The 14,070-nt window shown below is 40.9% G+C and overlaps 1 protein-coding gene across 1 annotated transcript in view; it reads right to left on the bottom strand.

The window, feature by feature from the left end:
- hdac9b (histone deacetylase 9b) overlaps positions 1–13,761 on the bottom strand; it is a 40,947-nt gene extending 27,186 nt beyond the window's left edge. Inside the window, exons 1-2 of the mRNA XM_041044945.1 lie at positions 13,663–13,761; positions 11,253–11,309 (exon numbers count right to left, since the gene is read on the bottom strand). The gene's annotated coding sequence lies outside the window, so the exon portion shown is untranslated. The remainder of the gene's footprint in view (positions 1–11,252; positions 11,310–13,662) is intronic.
- Between the last annotated feature and the right edge of the window lie 309 nt (positions 13,762–14,070).

Genomic DNA, 14,070 nt, shown 5'->3' with positions numbered 1-14,070 from the left:
ATCAAAAAATACTCTTAAAAGTAAAAAAAAAAACCAACCCTTTCAGAAAAATGTGTTCATTCATTCGGTGCGAACCTTCTATCTGGGTTGTGAGAGACAGGCTGAACTGTAACACAGTTCCAAAAAGGCAAGACGCAACACAACAATTTCAAAGCAGTTTCACAGCATCCACTTATTGTACACTGACCTTGGGGTCAGTTTACTTTCTAACTTTGAATAGGTCCCTGATGCCGTGCCTTCATCTGCTGCCATAGCCTTTCTAAAAATAGATGTGGAGCACAAAAGCCCACTGGAAACAGAGGGCAGAGCTCAGTATTTTTACAAATCAATATGCTCATCTCTGCTGGAAACCATTGATCCAATGTTTGTATCAAATTGACCATGTTGTTTCTGTTCAACGTCCACCCTACATTCAATCATGACAAGCTTACTTCATGTTCCACTTTGTCCCCCTTGCCCTGCACCGTCCCTCAAAGCAACACAAAGTATTGATCCGCTAACGATATTCTAACACCAAAAGGCTTAGCATTGATTAGAGTCTCTGAAAGATCATTCTTAATGTCAGCAGGCATTTTAGTGAGCTTTTAACCAATGAACGTGAAGCAGGGTTTTTCTGCCCGAATCCACTGTGCGCAGAATCATTGCATCAGTGGCTCTTAGGCCTACATCACTGAAATGCCTGCAGAAGTCAAATGCCTCATCCGTATCATACAGACACACTAGCCCAAACACACACATGTGACTTTGATGGAATACAGCCAAGCTTAGCTGACCTTAGAAAATCCCTCAGGGATTAATAAAAACAAAGGTTCTCTGTTCAGAGGCATCCTTCCAATCCACATCCTGCTAGTCGAGCCCGTTTATGAGTGGATAATCATAGCATCATCCCTCCCAAGTGACTTGGAGCTATTATCTTAATATGATAACAAAATATTTTTGTTATCACCACAGCTTTTGACAAAACTCATTTCATCAGTCTTGTGTGTCCTTTGGCAAAATACCAGAATTGTTATTTCAGTCACAGAAAATGTACAGGAAGTTTTCATCCATCGTCCAGATTTTCTTTTGCAGAGACAAATCTGACTTCAGTGACCTGAATATGCTAAGCTCACTTACCAAGGAAAAACCTGACACTATAACCTAATGAAAACTATAGTTATTTAATAACAGGCTATGCTTACTGCTTGGCTGCTGGATTTGTCAATGACCTTTAAAGACTCAAGTAAAACTCCATTCATGGATTTTAAAGGTCCACGTAAAAAGAGTGCAACAGGAAATCGAGTTTACTATGGGAAGGGTGGGCTGATGCTTATTGTCCAGGCCACTTCCACCTACGCCAACACTTCTTGACTTGACCGCAGCACAGCCACAGTGCTTTCCTCCTGTGGTGTCTCAAAGGTCTACGACGCAACAATGCCCCTGAAAAATAGCTCTTCCTCTGATTATTAAGGTAGTGCTATGCATACCAGGAAATGTCTCACTGTACACCCGCAACCTCTGTTACAATGCTAATGTCTGGCCTGCTCCATATGCATAAACCTGGAGGGGCTCCAGATGTATTTTTAAACACTTTGCTTGGGTGACCTTGAGTTTCTGGATCTTATTACAGCATCACATTCATATATATACTTTTTGCACCATGGTAACAAATTCCCCCTGATAAGCTACCATATTTTTATGTGGGCAGTGGGAGTTGTGTTGTGTTACGCAAACTCACAAGTACCTTGTAAAGACAGTGTTCTACTTTTGCAATTCCTGAGAGAGCACCTAAACAAGTCAAACACCTCCTTACTTCCTTTGTCCCCTGAGAGGCAATAGGAAAAGTTCAGGGGTCATCTCACTTGTTTGGTGGAAAAAACAATAGTAGTGCTACAGCTGCTTCAATCACAGATGGTATTCTTGCGTGCAGTAAGTATTAAGTCTCATGCTGTTTTTTTCACAGAGTGTGAAATCTCCTTGTCTCTCTCCATCCCTCTCTCTACACGCTGGCCAGGTTTTGTTGTACCGTGGTTTGCGTCAATGCATGGGTTGTAATAATGAAGGTATTACAAATCCCTTATCTCTGGTTTTGTCTCCACAAACATTTCTGCAATTTGTGAGTTTCATCAGCTTGGATGAGACCTGAGAGCGTAGCAGTAACTAAGGCAGCAGGACTTGTAATTGTGGGACACTGTCCAATGGGGTAAAACCCCTGGTGGATCCTTCAGCAACAGTGCACCCTGCAGGTTGCTTAAGAACAGGAACAAGAAATGCAGAAACCAAGAAATGCTCGAGATGCAAGAGATATTACTGTGAATTCCAAGAAGACAAATACTCTGACACACAACAAACACTCGGCTAAAGCAAGTGGACTCAAGAAGAGAAAACGCTGCAAATGCCCGGACAGCAGGTCCAAGGAGCACAGATACTGTACAAATACAAATCAAAACACTCTCACTCTCTCACACTCACTCTGCAAACATGTACACATGCACAGACAAACCAACACACTCACACATGCACACACACTTGTACAGATGCACACACATTCACACAGCAATGCCACCATGCTGTGCTTGGGAGTGGCTGCAGCGTTCCTGACCTCTGCCTTTCATCTTGGATCCAGTAACCAAAATGATTTTTCAGCCCAGCCTCTTCAGTAACACAGGGCCTAACAAGCTTTGGCTGTCTCTTTTATAAAATGTGCAAAAATCACCAGCACAGAAACACGAAAACTATCACGACTATGTGATCTCCTCATAGCTGTCAGTGAAACCAGCCACAAGCCCCTTGTGTGAAAAATCAAAAGATGAGATGAAGTTGACAACATAGATGTTTATTTCTGAACAACAAAGAGCAGGGAGTCCTACCTTTAAAAGAGGAAAGCAAACCTATTTAGTGAGAGAAAGAAAGAAAAACTCCAGCCATGCACAGCAGCTTCATCTTTCTTTGGTCTGCTCGTTGATACAAGATGCCATTCATTGATGCCATTGCTGTGTTTTTAAATACAATCAAACGTCTTGAGTAAAACTTCCTTTTCCAGATGACTGTCATTTTTCTGTTCCAAAGAGAACATGATGTAGCTTTCAAGCCTCCCCTTCTTGGAAAACTCAAACGCTGTCAGCAGCTTTGCTGAGATAATGCCACTCCAAGCTTAAAGGGAGAATTTAGAGTATGTTCAGAGGTTGTCACCTCAAAGGGGGTAAAAAATTTCTCTTTTGGAAACAGATGGGCTGGTAACCCCTTCACACCTATCTGGCCACAAAGACCTTTACGAGGGGTCTGTTCTTAGATTTCCAGCCGGTGTGTCCAATCTCTGTGTAATTCCTGGATCCGTTTGTTCTGCACATTTCACGCCAAGTGGGGAGGGGTTGCGGCCATGACCTCCTCAAGTCCCATAACTCACAGGACGGACTGAGAGAGGTGGCAGGTACCCCCAGATGAAAGGTAACAACAAAGAAATGTTTAGCATGACGCATAGCAGTGCCGTGCAGGCCCCTGAGGATGATGGGATGGCATGGGGTGACAACTAATGGGCCTGTGAAGTAAGTCTGAGGTTTGTCTGTTTCTGCCATCAGGGAAAAACAGCCCCACCCTATGACAGTTAAGTGACAATCTGCCTGTCGGGCTGGGCATACCAAGAACTCTGAAGCACAGCTCATTTATCACCTTCACTGATTTCACTGTGCAGATTTGACAGACCAGGATCAAGTTAGGGCAGGGGCACTCTCCATGGCGCCTGTCAGTGGGCGTACTGACAGACAGATAAGCAGATGGGTATAAGTAGATAGGCAAGACAACAACACACACATTCTTCAGTTAAAAATAAACTGTGAAAAATAGCTTGCTGTTTAAAAACTGACTTGAATTGAAGAATTAAAAAAAAAAAAACACAAAGCCATAAATATGTTGCTTTAGCAAAAACCTAATGAAAAAAAGCAGCTTTTGGACAAAAAGCATAGCATATTAATCTATCTTAAATGCTCGAGGCAGGAGCCTTAACTCTCCCCATTTTTCATCCACACAAGAGGCCTCTCAAAGACATGAATGATTCATCTCTCCAACTCCATTTGGACAGGAAGTGAAAACAAATGGAAGTAGGTCCCCCCCCTGAGATCCCAGGGTCTACAGGGGGGCTGGATGAACAGCACTGAGAACACCAGGCTAAACCTACCCAGCTCTGTGTCTCAGCTGCAACAGGAGCCAGATTCCCCCTCTGGGCCACTGCCCTCCTGCTACTATCTATATAAAGAGAAAATAATTCCACACACATACACCACTACCTACTCCTTTATTCACTGACAGCCCCAGCCCCAACTCTGCACCATGAGAACACCTCTGACATTTTCAACCTGCAGGAGATGTTTCGAGCTGTGCTTGAAGATGAGTTATTATTAGGACTCGGTATATGAGATACGCCATCAGTTTGGTTTCAGGATTGATTAAAATAGAGTGCAACTGCATTGAACAGAGCTGATGTCAATAACTTGCAGCTGCAAAAAAAAATAAAACAGTAACAACAAACACTAAGAGTGTGAGTGAGGAAAAACTTATTTATGTCAGAGAACAGTTTTGTGGCACCTGGGCTCTATTCAGATTGTCTGCACAATGTCTGCTGGACAGCCACACTCTTGCCTCCACTGGAGCAGCAGCAGCCAGGAACAGCAAAATAAATAAAGGTGTGAACATGACTTTCCATTTCTTTTTCATGACAACGCACTGAGATAAGTGCCAGGACTGCACTCCACATGCTTCTGTTTAATATCAAAACACATACAGCACACACAGAAGAGCCTAATCAAGAACAGAAACAGAACTTTGGGGAAATATAACATATGAAGTTATATCACTTACATTGTCGAGTAATGCAGATCCTCAGTGAGTTTAGAGGATTGTGGACTAAGAAAACAGCATCATAAAGCGATGATTTGAAGAGCGGTGAACTGATCGAAGCAGACCGACTGATTTCTAACATCACCTGTGAGCATGAACATATTCACAGGTGATGCAATGCAAGGGTCTCATGAGCCGAAGAAGTTAGAACATATTCTCACAGAACAGAAAATCATCTAATATGTTGACATATTAGAAAACATAAGAATCGCTACAAATACAGATGCATGTACAAAGTTTTAACCTTAAACAGTCCACCCGGTTCCTATGGGAAACTTGTGTGGATTACAGTACTGATTATCTTCTGACAGAAAGTCCTGACAGCCTTTTCTGTAACATAAACTGTGTTGTGTTTCAACACATATAATTGCTAGTTTTATCCTGTCATTTAAGCTTCCTGCTCTGTAAAGATGAAGAGAACATAACAATGAGCCACTGCAGAACAGAGACCAGCACCTTCCTCTGAGCATCAACAACACCCCCTCCTCCCGCAAAAACTCACTGACCCAAACCCATTTTTTCCAGTCTAGGAGAAATGTCAACTCCAGACCTAGAACTTGTCTCTTTGAAGGGAACATAGCAGCCAAATATAGCCTGCTAGCCTCTACGCCGCCTGACATACATCAGACTCTACGGGTTCTGCTAACAGTGGTTAATTTTGGCTGACTGCCATGAAGTCACTTACTATTAAACATCATAACTATACAAAGAAAATTATAACCAAGCAGTGGAGTGTACACTGTTGCCTGGTAACCTAATGCCATGTTGGGGATTCATCTTGCTATGGAACAGAAAACACTTAAAGCCAGAGCCAATAATAGATCCGAGACCACACGAAAAATAGTTTGAGGGTGTCAACAAGCATGGCCAACGCGAAGCTGAGAAACCTGTCATGAGATGTATGTTTAAGAATCAAATCTCACTTCTCACTGGGCGTTTATAAGAATTTTGTAAGTGTTTCTGTAACTGCAAACACTCAGGAAATTATATAATTATTATTCATCTGTCATTTTACAAGTGAAATGATGGATAGGATGAGAGCTTATTTCCAAGTGTGAAATCCAACTAAAGAATACATTATGCTGACTGGCAGTGGATGCTGGGTACTAATTACTAAAGCTGTTTTTAAGTCTTTTGGATCATAAAGAATTACACAAATTGCCCCCCTCCCTAGAAATATGCGGATCCTGACAGATTCGCAAGAGCTAATATACAGATTTTTGCTTATCACAGTATCACAAAGACATACTTCTTAAAACTGAGCACTCTGCTGCTCGTGGTTGGCTTTAATATAGCTTTTATGCATCCAATATGGGAACATTACAATTAGGCTTGACATTCTAACTGCATTAGAGAATGTCACAATAAGCTATAACACATTATGAGTTTGCGTAATGTGTCTTTTGGGCATCATATATTTACCCATAATTACTTTGGTCATACACAGTATTTCATCATATGGAGCCCATTATGAGTTTTGGGACTCTGCGTAACTGAGTTCCATGAACTCATTAACTTATAGAGCAGCGTCAGACAAACTGTTGTAAAAGCCATTATATCAAACAACGTCCATTTACTGTGGGATGTACAGGTCTGGTTGGTACAACATACATAATCTCTTAACAATGATATTAATAATACATTTTAAAAATATATTATATTGCATAACCTCTCCTCCAACCATGTACAGTATGTTTTAATGTACTGCTACAATGACATAACTAAATCATTTTGTCATGTCATACTTTCCGTCACACGGCACAAAACCCACTGCATTCTTTTTCTCTGCTGGAACTGTGTGACACGAAGGCCGCTTTCACACTGTCACGGTCAGTCAAGGATGGCACACAAACACAGGAAATAAATCCCCAGTGACAAAGCGTAATACAACACTTTCATCACTTTAGTTGTGAAAAAAAAGGAAAAGGCATTGTATTCTCTCCTCTTTGATTAACAAGCTCACTCTCACTTCTTATGTCATCTCTGCTGGTAGCTGACTGATTACTCTGTGGTGTCTATAGAATATTTTTACTAATACAAATATTGCCAGACACCAACTTTAGGACTAGAATAAGTCTCCATAGTTAACATGCATTGCACAGCAAGGATGCGACATGGTGATACTGAGAATACTGCCAATTGTATAGACGAACATGCTAACTTATCAGGTCCAGTGAATAATTCACAGATGCCTGCCAAGATTTGCTCTATCGAAAACATTCTGTCACATTAACACATTCATTGGTACTATGAAATTATGTGTTAGGCTAAGTGTAAGGTGCTGTTAAAATGACTTTCTCTCCCTGACACAGCTCAGATGGTACCTGCCCCCTCAAGCCATCTGAGCAGTGCAGACATCTGTGAGCATTAACCTGCCAAGAACAAGTCTAATGTAAAAATATCATAAATATTCTGAAATGGAAAGACGGCTGAAGGGTCATTTGGAGTGGCTGTGAAAGGCTTTCATGTCAACTATGAGCAGTGTTTTTCTTGTGTCACCGTCTAATTGAAAATGTCATGTGTACACTGGAGGGTTTGTGGTCCTTGTGTTTTCCTATTACCTTGCTCACAGAAGATTGAAATGCAGTCACAATATAACACCTGTGGATCACCAGAGCCATCATACAAGAGCCATTACAAATGTAACACACCTGCTAAACGTTTTTGTTGGAGTGACAAAGTGTGCAGCTAAACAACCGAGAAAAACTAACTAACCTTGCTGTATAGTACAACACCTGCACTGTCACTTAACTTTCATTTAGTTCCTGATATGTAAAAATCATGGTGACAACTTTGGTTCTGCAAAAACTAAATATGTGAGAATGTAGGTGTTTATTTACAAAGATGTATTTGTCACATATGTAATCATGCAGAGTACAGCCTGCAGTCAAATGCTTATCTGTAGAGACTGTGGATATTGTAAGTATATTAAAATAGAGAAAACATATGCAGGCTTTTCTAAATCTATAAAGCACATTTAGGAAAATGTTGGAAAGTAACAGATTACATTTACTGTTAAATGCTGTGCTTTAGTACAAATTTAAAATACTTTCTCTAAGTATTTTTCATTTTCATGTCAACGTTGCACTTTTGTTCTACTGCATTTCAGAGGGAAATATTGTTTTTTTTACTACACTACACTTATTTTCTTGAGATTTTATATAAAAACATATTCACATTATAAAATGCAGTGCACTGCTATGGATTAAACTATGCATGGGTTAAAAAAAGTAGTTAAAGTTGAAGGTCACAATAAAGCAGTTAAAATTACCTCTGCTTACATGTTGATTCATCAGTGATAATGACCTAATAGTATACTGATGTAACACTGAAAGGAGCCATTCTGCACTATGAGTACATTCAGATACTTTAAGCATATTTATAGCTCTGTGCTTTTATTTGACTAAAAATATGAGTACAGGATTTTTATTGGTAACACAGTATAGGCACTGTATTTTGTGGTATATGCTTAAGCAAATGATCTGAATACTTCTTCCACCACTAATGTAAAGTAAAGCAGCTGTGAGAAGTATGTATATTAGTGGGTATGGATGAACATCACGCTGCTCACAGTACCAAGATGTTATATTGCGTCATATCCTCTACAGGATCCAGTTGTTTAATGGCTATTTTTAAATATTAATTTAATAAAGTCACGCTTAGGCTGTGACAAAGGGTGATGCAGCTGGTTAGTTGACAAGTTTTTTTTTTTTCAAATGAAGACTTTCACACTTCAACCACGACTGCAGATCATTCATTCGAAAGCAGGTGTATTTATAGGTGGCTGGCTGCACCACAATACCCTGTATCTTAGACCTAAAAACAGTCTAACGATGAGGCCAGATAAAACTTTGTTCAAAAATTTTAAAAATAATAGATAGATAGATAGATAGATAGATAGATAGATAGATGGATGGATGGATGGATGGATGGATGGATGGACGGACGGACGGATAGATAGATAGATAGATAGATAGATAGATAGATAGATAGATAGATAGATAGATAGATAGACAAAACCCTTCGCAGTTCTGGGGTTGTGTGGATAAGGTCACAGCTTTGAATACTCAGTTTCCGGTCCAATTTTATTCACAATAGAAATCGATGACAAAACGACCACCTGTGACCGCGGAAGCAACACGACTTAAAATATTAATCCGCTGATTTTTAGAACTGTTTCACTTTAGATCTGTGCTTCAGGAGTGTAAAGATAGCCTGCGCAATTATTCTTAAATATTTACAACTGTGAGCTAAATTTTTGCTTTCACTGTTTTTCACTGTTTCTGTCGTTTTGTAAGCGCAGCTTTGTGGTCATGCATTGCTCACATCTTTTAAGCACACCAAGTGGAAACGTTAATAGCTCTACCTTGAGGACAGGGTTGAGGGTTTGACGGGTGTGCTGCTGTGTTTGGACTGGAGGACATGCGGGCTGCCATCGGTGTCTGCGGCGGTCTGACGACTGGGCTATAAATAATCCTGCTCGGTCGAAAGTGGGGAGGGGGGGGGGGGGTGCGTTATAAAATCCTAGCCAAGGTAGAGGCAGCCTGAGCGCCCCGTCTGCCCCACTGTCCTCTGATTTTCTCTGTGATAGAGAGAGACGAGGTCAGCTCCGACCGCTGTCTCTGCCCCTCAGCAGGTGCAGCTCGTCTCCGCAGAAACTTCATCAGTCATCTCCCCTTGCGAAGGAGAACTGAAGCAGACTAATGTGGTGATCATGTTCACTGGTGAGATATTATAAATGTAAACATCTAAAAAAGCTCAGACAACAGACACGCTTGAATGTATATATACATATATATATATAACTTTAATCTGCGCTAGTGTTAAGTTCTTCCTCACATAATAATGATGATAATAATAATAACAATAACATGATAATAGATGAGTACACCTGTAACTATGATAATAGGGGTACTCAAGTAGCTCGCTGCTTGTAATAGAAGACATTATTTGCTTGTTATTGCATAACATAAAATTCCTAAATGTGACAGCTGCATCCACAGACTACAGTTTGCAGTGGTGCGCCTCCTAAAAATAGCACCTGTAGCGTCCACAAGTTCACAAAGACATGATTAAAATGGAAACAGTGCCATCTACTGGTCAGACTATTCAATGTCACTGTACTGGACTCCGACACAGTTGTTGTTGCACCCCATCAGTTGCTGCAGTGCAACAGCAATAATGTAAATGAACTAAGAACTGATTAATAAATGTAATCACAGATGTCCAGTTGTTTACCACATGCTCTGACTGGTTTGTGTGTGATGCCATTTATCACAAAAAAAGGGAAGGAACAGCTTTCTGTCACTGCACTCTGTCCCTAATTTTAAAGCTAACAAGGAACAATAAGCTGTGAAGCTACCACCTGAGCAATTTCCCACTGTTCTGGTTATTTAAAGGCCCACTGGTGTGAATTTTGGTAACAAAGAAAAAAGTAGTGGAAAAAAGGAAGATGCTTTTATCCCAACCAGAAGCAGGGCCTGACTGTCTGTGTGATTAGCAGAGATTGCAGATTTGTCATCGTCATAAATCTACAGCTGTCCATGGTCTCACATTTTTATTTGTCACTTCAAAGCATTCCTCAGTAGCTCTCCTTCGTTTACTGTTTGGCCCAGTGGACAAATGTCTTTCCTTTAGAAGAGGAACAAAGCACCTCTCTCTCATCTCTGTTCACCTGTTTCCCACATCACTGCTCATCACAAGTCACAAGATGTTTGAATGATTATTCAACTTTATTCTGTTTATGCTGTATTATAGCTACCCTACCTTTAGACTTTTAGGAGACAGGAATTTGGATTTATCTGCTGATTATGTGGTCTCTGGGCTCTACATCAACGCCCCAGGAGCAGCGGTGGGAAGCGGTGAAATTAAATTCTCTCTCTTCTCATCTTGCCACTGTCCACTGTCCTACAGCAGCTGGGACTGACCCAGTGGGTGACACCACTTTCATTCCAGGACCCCTCGATTATCCAGCTGTTTGCTATCCCTCATCTTGATGGCTGGACAGACAGGGTCATCGCCAAACATCAGCACATCTGAGGCATGATCCTGCACGCATGTCTCTCTGGCTCCCTCATCGCTGTGCAGGACCCCACAGCTGGCACCGAAGACACTAAGGACCATGTAATTTCCCAGCAACAGCTAAGAATGTCATGGGCTTTGCAGTCTTCACAAATGTATAAACATCTTATTGTCAGCATAGTCTATTGCAATTTTGCATCTGCTGTGGTAGGGCATACTTGAGCAACTTTATCAACTGGTGCAGTAAAAACAGCTGTTCCCAAAATTCCACAAGTGTTAAATAAAAGCTGGATAAGGTGTATTAATCAACGTTACTTCTCTTTGACAGATGTAAGGTGAGCGTGGGTAATGACACTCACCTTTTTTTTAACCTCCATACTTGGGTGAGTACTGGGAGGACATCTTCCGAAGGTTTTCTGTGGCAGAAAGATACAGTCTGATGATAACTTATCCCTTTTTTGTTCTGTTTTCTGTTCACAAGTGATTTAGTTTTGTGTTTTAGACAGTATGAAGAATGGTTATTGCTGTAGTTATAGCAAAGGGAGTCATCTTAGAGAACTGGAAATGTCTCACTGCCCGTAATTTAAAATATTATATAACATATATGCAAAACGAAACCAACAAAAGCTTCAAAAAGCTCCTGTAGAAAGAAGTTCAGCACAGTAAATATCAATCTTTCCTCCTCTCTCTCCCACTCTCTCTTTCTCTCTCTCTCTCACACACACACACACACACACACATACACACACTCACTGAAAGGGTCCTGTAAACATGGAGGGTGTAAACACAGGGTCAGGGTGCAGTTTTAAGAGGGGTGGAGATTGGAGAGGTATGTGCATAAGCATCTGTTTTCTTCATTTATGCATTTACTCCTTTGTCTGTAGCTTCTCCTCTTAATTTAATTTGTGGGAACCCCTTCTCGACCACAGCCTCCCCAGTGAGAAAGTATTCCTGCTGGGGTTAATGTGGCCTTCGGGGGGCTTAGAGACAGATCCAGAAGGATTACCCCCAGCAAAGGCGACCAACCTACACCCAAAATCATCAACATAGCTGGCACAACCTTTTCCCTCTCCCCTTTCTTTGTTTCAAGTGCCTTGAAATGTGAAACCTCTCTGGAAAGTTTCCTGGTGAGCATAACCCACATTCCTTCACAAAGACCCCTGCTCCCTCCCTCATTCTCTGAGTAACTGTACTATTTTGCTTTACAGCTTTTTTTTTATTTTGTAATAGAACTGCTTCCATTTGTTGGAAAGCAGTCACAGGGAGTAATCACCTCTGTACCCTGCATGGCAGCTAGAGATAGATAGCTGTCAGGACAGTGAATGAGTTACAGTGAGTGCTTATTGCGAACATGTTTATTTAGACAAGTGGCATAAAGATTTATAATTAATACCAAATGCAGTAATTAATGTTTTAATGCTGTAGCATTCACAGTGATATATCCTCATTATGCTACATTAAAAAGGTTGTGGTTTTATATCTATATAGAACTGTGAAAACTGAATAGGCTGTATTGCAAAAATCTAACATGCCACAATATGACATAACTGTAGAGTACAGTAAATGTCTTCCAATTGTAATAAAAAGCAGCAGCTCATCCAGTTCTGAATTGGTACTTTGTGAACTTTTTAATCTAAGTGTACAAGGTCTGTGTCTGTGACCGAACCACTGAGTCACTGAACGAGCCATAAACAGACAGTTTTGTGTCCAAGCCTTTTGGCTCTCTTCCCTAACCTCATCCCCGTCAGTCCTGTCTGTGGTGTTTTCACTGTACAGAGGAAATTACTGTCCTCACATCATCAGCTGTTGTGGATGTAACATTCCACAAGCGACCCAGACATTCAAGAGCAGACACCCTCATTTTCAGCGTGGTTAACGCACAAACTTCTCACCAGATTTTTGTGTAGAAGGGAATGTTTGTAATCTTGTCTAGATCTGCAGTCACTAGCACTTAGGATTTATACTTGTCCCCTAGATTGTTTAGGTTAATGCAAATAATCAGTTTAATATCACTCTTACACAACAAAAGGTTGCATAAGTAATGCAAGTCAATATTGCACTCAATTAAATATGTCCATATAAGTCTCTAACTTCTAGGCTCTAAGTTAATATGAATTAACATGTTGCATCTGTATTTCTCATCTATGTTTGATGGACATCAGCTACTTTGAAAGCCTGCCTGTAGTTGAAGGGAAAGTCACTAGAGGGCCACATTTCACCACATTTTGGTGTTAGAGGGTCACAGGACCTGCAACACGCTCAGTACTTAAAACCCACCACCAACCTGTAAGTTACAAGACACTGGTAAAGGTTTTTTTCTGAACACACTTTTCTTGCAAATGGTCACTCAGTTGTACATTAGACCGCCATTATCTGATATATATTTAAGAGGTATAGCAGGAGTATATGGTTCAGGTTGTGGATGTCCATCACTTTGCCAAACAGCTTGTGTGGCACAGGACAGTGATTCTGTGTGGACACTATGCACTGCGGGTGCATAAATTCATTATTTAAACCATTTGCTCCCTTTTATTAAAATGATGGCGAAAAGAGTAGGAAAGGTGGTTATTATAATGGTCTGGGGATTCAGAACTCGGAGGCAAAAGCTCAGTGGTGTGTGCATGCTGCATGTAGTCTGAACGTACAGGATACGGACAAATGTGTACTACATCTTCAGCTTGTGATACCTGCACAAAATGTCAACATTGTTTTACCAGCTTCCATCGAGCCAAATAATTATGTAGCCTGATTTTGTGTAGGCATGACTACCTTCTTGAAGAAGAATGAGTCAGTGACGAGCCGGATGATCGTCTGTCCCGAGAAATTCCTCTTCCTGAGAGAATATTGTACTTAACATTTAAGCCAAGTGGCTCTTCTTCAGCGTGCAATGGCAGCATGGTTCTCGGTTTTAGTGCAACTTCACGATGAGTCACAGTTTGTAAAAAGAGTAAGGAGCAGCTGTTACTGAGTAGCCTGCTAAACGGAGCAACATAGCCCCATGCATTTGTTAAAAGAGCACAGGAAGCTTGCACTAAAATGTTAATTGATTTCATGCCGGATGTACAGATTTAAACTGTCCTTTGAATGCATTTATATTGACATGAACGTAGACGGCGATGCAATATTCAACACAGTGCGTCTGTCGTAAAGCGCCGTTGGCTACAACCAACCACTGAC

This window comes from Toxotes jaculatrix, chromosome 8 (genome assembly GCF_017976425.1).
Source record: "Toxotes jaculatrix isolate fToxJac2 chromosome 8, fToxJac2.pri, whole genome shotgun sequence".
Classification (NCBI taxonomy): Eukaryota; Metazoa; Chordata; class Actinopteri; family Toxotidae; genus Toxotes; species Toxotes jaculatrix.
This window is presented reverse-complemented; position numbering and strand designations above follow the sequence as displayed.